Consider the following 5,677-nt stretch of genomic DNA (forward strand, 5'->3'; position numbering starts at 1 on the left):
ACATTCAAAGATCCTCCTATTGCACCATACAAAAGGGGCAGATCCTCAAAAATATACTAGTTGGAGCAAAACTCTCAAAGCGGCTATTACACGTGGATAGGAGTTGTGTAGGCCTGTCACCCCATTGTTATCCCAGTGATATTGTCGACATTGTGTAGAAATTTGTTAATCGAAGAATTGATCAAATTTACAGGATAATCCAGGTTTAGAAAGGTAGTTCGAAGCGTGTCGCATTCCTCAGAAAACGCGGTAGGAGTCGATGACAGGCGATAAGCGCGGTTTATCATTGTGGAAAGTAAACACCCTTTGTAACGTTTGTCCACATGGCTGTGATAGTGAAGGAGCAGGCCCGTGTTTGTGGACTTTCTGTGTACTGATGTTTCAAGTCTGTTTCCACATTTAGTAATGTTCATGCCAACAAAGGAAATAGTATCCTGCTCGGCTATTTCCATAGTAAAGTTTAAGTTCTCGTGGCAAGAGTTCAGTTTATCGAGGAAATCGTTGGCTTTGTTGAGATCTGGCATGATTGTGAAAGTATCATCCACGTACCGTTTGTAGAAAGAAGGGAGCTCGTCCATGAGACCAATTTTATCGGCGACTAACACATACAATTACCCACTCGCAAAATGGCTGGAAGAGAAATTAAAGCCTCTGTCAACCAATGCTTACATGATCAGCGATATCTTTCAATTCTCCGAAGATATCAGAAACATCCCTGTTGATGCTGACCATATACTCGTATCATACGACGTGACGGCTCTGTTTACCAATGTTCCTGCTCACGAAACCATCGGATTACTTGCCGAAAAAGCTTTTGTTGGAAACTGGTTTAATAACACCTACAATCTAAACCTCACCAAAGACCAACTTATGGAATTGCTCAAGCTTGCAACTACAAACCAACTCTTTCAACTTGATGGTACACTTTACGAACAAGCAGAGGGCGTTGCCATGGGCTCTCCACTTGGGCCACTATTAGCCAACACCTTCATCTGCTCCATAGAAGAAAAATTAGAAGAGAAAAACGAGCTCCCTTCTTTCTACGAACGGTGCGTGGATGATACTTTCACAATCATGCCAGATCTCAACAAAGCCAACGATTTCCTCGATAAACTGAACTCTTGCCACGAGAACTTAAACTTTACTATGGAAATAGCCGAGCAGGATACTATTTCCTTTGTTGGCATGAACATTACTAAATGTGGAAACAGACTTGAAACATCAGTACACAGAAAGTCCACAAACACGGGCCTGCTCCTTCACTATCACAGCCATGTGGACAAACGTTACAAAGGGTGTTTACTTTCCACAATGATAAACCGCGCTTATCGCCTGTCATCGACTCCTACCGCGTTTTCTGAGGAATGCGACACGCTTCGAACTACCTTTCTAAACCTGGATTATCCTGTAAATTTGATCAATTCTTCGATTAACAAATTTCTACGCAATATTGATAATATTACTGCGCTTGATGATGCAAGTGATGGCACCTCTAATATCGTGGTACCACTACCATTTAAAGATCAACAATCAGCCAACTCAGTAAATGAGAAATGCAAAATCTGAGCGCAAAAATTGGAGTACAAATAAAGCCTGTCTTTAAGTCAAAAAAGATCAGTCGAGTCCTCGTCCCGAAAGAGAAGAAGCCGCCGATTGTCAACAATCAGTGCGTGGTCTACAAATTTCAATGTGATCTGTGCGACACAGATTATGTCGGGTACACAACGCGACACTTGCAACAACGCATTGGCGAGCATAAACATTCTGCAATTGGAAGACACTTGGAAGACTATGGCCTATCGAAGTCTGATTTGAAGGACAAACATTTCTCGATTTTGAGAAAAAGTAGAACGAAGTTTGACTGCTTCATATTCGAGATGTTGTTTACTAAGGAGCTAAAACCTAGGCTAAATACCCAGAAGCTGCAGAAAGACTCCGTTCGAGCCAAACTGTTTACGTGACACCGCGTGCAAATATTTCTCGCATTTAATAGTGTTTTATTTAAGTCTCTAATGATTTGTTTTGTACATTTATATTCAAATAACGTTTTCTTATTCATTTTGACTTGAAAATGACGTTGAGTAAACGTCGAAACGTCGTCGCTTTCTAGACTTTTTTACAGTTTTTTAGAGTTTTTAACCGTGATGGTTTTAACTTTTGTCTTATCGCAATGTTTTATAGTTAAATTATTGACATGTATTTCATTCACTTAAGAGTACTTCGTAAAAATAATTGATTTTCACCATGTGCGAAACTTTCAAATGGATTAAGCTTCTGGTGGTTGAATCGTAGAAGGATGGTCTACAGATTCCTGTAAAAATTTCTTTGGGCAAATGATTGTGAGCGACGCGAGAGCTTTTCAAAGTAAGTTAAAAATGCAGATATTTGACCATCCGTCGTCAAATTTCAATTTACGGGTTAGACATATATTTTAGTACGCGCCACATGTCTTGAGCTATATTAAGTTGAAATAGACACAGAGCTGATAATTTCGAAATGTTCTAACCTTATTTGCTGTAAAAGGCTGGTCCCAAAGCCGATTTGACGTGTTTCCGTCACCATTCATCTATAACCCTCTTTCGACACATATGATCACCACTGCATCTAAGTCAAAAACGGCTGAGTGATTTGTAGATAGTTGCTTCCTTTGTACTACACCAAATATTATGTGTGATCATCGTTTGATCTATTGCTGCTTCAATCCTTGCTTACAGCGGTTCGTTGTTTGTTCGTCACGCAATGCTGTCATTCCATTTTAGGGGCTGGGGGTAGGACAATTTCTATCCTAATACGTAAGGATCCGTAAGGCTTGGAGCCACAGGGAGCACACAATCTTGTTGAGTAGGAAGAGATTAAATTAAGCAATGAAAAACAGTCCGGGATCATTATCAGATTTGATAACCATGTGACGTCACAACATGGCGGCCATTTCAAAAACCGGGAAGTTTCGTATTCACTTTGCTTTGCTCGTTATTTGTTCGATTATACTCGGGTAATTTACCCATAATTCTATTCGATAATTACCAGAAAAGAAGGAGCCTCACGTGTTTGGAAGATGGCGGTTGAAGACCAGCGTAAACGATGTAAAATGCTACTCGTAAAGTGAAACAGCGCTTGCAATTTTGCATCCAAACCAGGTATGTTTTTCATTTTGTCATTAGATTTAAGTTACCTGGCGGTTTTTGCGAAAATCACAAAAAATATGTCGTTAATCTTCACGCCATATTCTTGGGATTTAACGTGTTTTTAGTGTTGTGCACGATCTGTGAAAAAAGTGCACGGGGGTATTTTGATTTGCGATGTGTTGTTCGTAACGGCGGCCATATTTACAGCTGTAATCGATATGTTCCTAGGTATTGAGATGGCGGATGCTGGTACCCATAGAATCAAAATAGCAAATTTATGTCGATTTTGTGGATATAGCTTGGTCATTACATAGGGTAAGTTTATTGTTGTCGAGTTTTGCAGCATTAAATTTTCGTTCCTTTTAGGCCTGGCAGACACGCACCATTCAACTTTAAGAATTACTGGTGGCAAAATCAAGGGGTACGTAAAAGTAACTTACATAAATCATCTAAGCCCCTTCAGAAAAAATTATAGCTCTTAGTGAGTCGCTCGATTCATGGTACGGTAGTCCAGGTGGTCGGGAAACCACTTGCGAATCTAACATTAGTTGTTTATTTTCTTTTGAAGGGTTACCATGAGGTCAAAATCAAGGGGCCAGAAGGAACTCCTTTTCATGTCCTTCCTGAAAATTGGAAACAAAGACTCGTTCGCACTTCGTTGTGTTTTGCCGGAAATTAGAGAAATACCCGAGACACTTTTAGACGTGCCACAGTCTGGTATCCAAGAGCGCTAAGAAAAATTACACTCTGAGAGAAGTTGCTGGAAGACAGATACGCCGGGTGCAATACTTCATAAACAGGGAACTAAAACACCTTTCGGACTGCGGGAAAATCGATAATCACGTTAAAGGGTAAGTTGCCTATATTTTAGAGTCAATTTCAACAACTCGCGGTCCTGAAATATTTTCCGGAAATGCCGGCCAAACTAGGTCAGTTTTCTGGCGCACCAGTCGTTATATAATGAAGCTTGTTGTTGGATTTAGCGAGTGAACTATGGTACGAAAGCATATTACTTGAATTATAGTTTCTTTTATATGAATCGGTCATTAAAAGCGTTTTTCCATATCACCGAATGCACAACAATAGACTACTGATCTACAACTAAAACAATTTTTTTCCGGAAATGCCAAGACTTCCAAGTTTACTGTCACATCTCACGACATAAAGTGTTGCATGTACCCATCACACTGAACGGAAGTGTATCACGAATTAAAGTAAATATACCTGCTATATTTTTGTTGTTGTGCCAGAACCATATCAGGCGAGCCCACAACGACAAAGATAACTCCAGTACATCAAAGATGGAAACGAAATGTACAATACGGCAGAGGGGATTGAATTAGGAATCGCAGAAATGGAATTAGGCGTGGGATGGGATATGGCCATCGAGGTAAGCTATTCTATCTTCAGTATATCTGGACAGAGAGTCGACAGAGGGAGGGTCGCGAACTGTTTTGATACTGTTATTTCCATTTCATAGTAATGAATCATAGTAGGAGATGTTTCGGTCCTAGCCACGCTTCGCTCATGCAAATTGAACGAAATTCAGTTACAGCTCGCCGCTTGGAATATAGAGGCGACTTGTTCAGTGTCAATTTGTGAACTCAAGATGTATTTACTGTTAGTGTTTCGTTTATATTTTATACAGACTGTTGAACAGCCAGCTTCGCCAACTACCAAGAAAATGAAGCCTGAGTGAAAATAGAAGCTATCATATTAGTATCAATAAACAACGCTTTTGTGAACAGAATAACTGTTGTCTACCTTCGTGTGTTTTTACTCGGAACAAATATTATACGGTGTCTATCTGAAAATGAAACTTTTCGCTGTAGCTTTTGGACAAAGACAGTTTTCTTCCATACATCTCTGTTCCTATTCCATAATCCAGTAACCTATTGCGAAGCAAACATACAATTACAATTAAATGAAATTGCATTGTGATGTTGTGAAAAAAGTAACTCCTTTCATCGCAGCGCCTCGTCGACCGCCATATTGAATTATACACTGTTGCTACCAAATAATGTCACGTGAACGAAAACTTGCGCAGCGATTGGTTAATGGTTTGTTTTGGTCGAGGTTATCAAATCTGATAACGATCCCGGACTGAAAAGAATGAATAGTTAACCATTGCCCGTGTTGTCATCTTTTACTAGACAACCGCTACCTATACCCCGTGCGTAAATATCGTAACACTAAACTCGTACCCAGGTCTTTTCGCGCTGTGCAATTATTTTTGGTTTACATATAATACAGTGGGCTACCCTTGGGGCAATGGGAGGTGGCCGCTTAATAGGGGCTGGCCGCTTCATAGAGGTTGGTGTATCTTGAATATTTTTTCACCATAGGGTTATAAATTTCTTAGTGAACTTGGTGTCAATTTAAGACAGTCATTATAGACGTCATTCTCGGAGACCCAGGGGCAGTTATTGGGAGCGGGGAAAAGTCTAAACGGGTGAGAAAAAAGTTCGGGCGACGACCCTTTTAGACTTTTTTCCCGCCCCCACTAACTGCCCCAGAGTCTCCGAGAATGACGTCTATCATGATTGTCTTCA

At 40.3% G+C, this 5,677-nt stretch overlaps 1 long non-coding RNA gene and 1 pseudogene across 4 annotated transcripts; both read left to right on the top strand.

Annotated features, from left to right (window-relative positions):
• Positions 1-263: 263 nt before the first annotated feature.
• On the top strand, positions 264-1,961 carry LOC110052286 (uncharacterized; annotated as a pseudogene).
• Positions 1,962-2,787: 826 nt separating this feature from the next.
• On the top strand, positions 2,788-4,878 carry LOC149108051 (uncharacterized). 4 transcript variants are annotated; one of them, XR_016209017.1, is made up of 5 exons: positions 2,788-3,137; positions 3,354-3,440; positions 3,694-3,976; positions 4,376-4,515; positions 4,774-4,878. It is a non-coding gene; the product is annotated as an uncharacterized LOC149108051 (long non-coding RNA). The 4 variants fall into 4 exon arrangements; XR_016209015.1 differs by lacking the exon at positions 3,354-3,440 and having other exon boundaries at positions 2,798-3,137; XR_016209014.1 differs by lacking the exon at positions 2,788-3,137 and having other exon boundaries at positions 3,158-3,440.
• Positions 4,879-5,677: the final 799 nt, after the last annotated feature.

The sequence above is a fragment of the Orbicella faveolata genome, unplaced genomic scaffold (genome assembly GCF_042242905.1).
Source record: "Orbicella faveolata isolate gen_17 unplaced genomic scaffold, um_ofav_v1 contig_26, whole genome shotgun sequence".
In the NCBI taxonomy this organism is placed as follows: Eukaryota; Metazoa; Cnidaria; class Anthozoa; order Scleractinia; family Merulinidae; genus Orbicella; species Orbicella faveolata.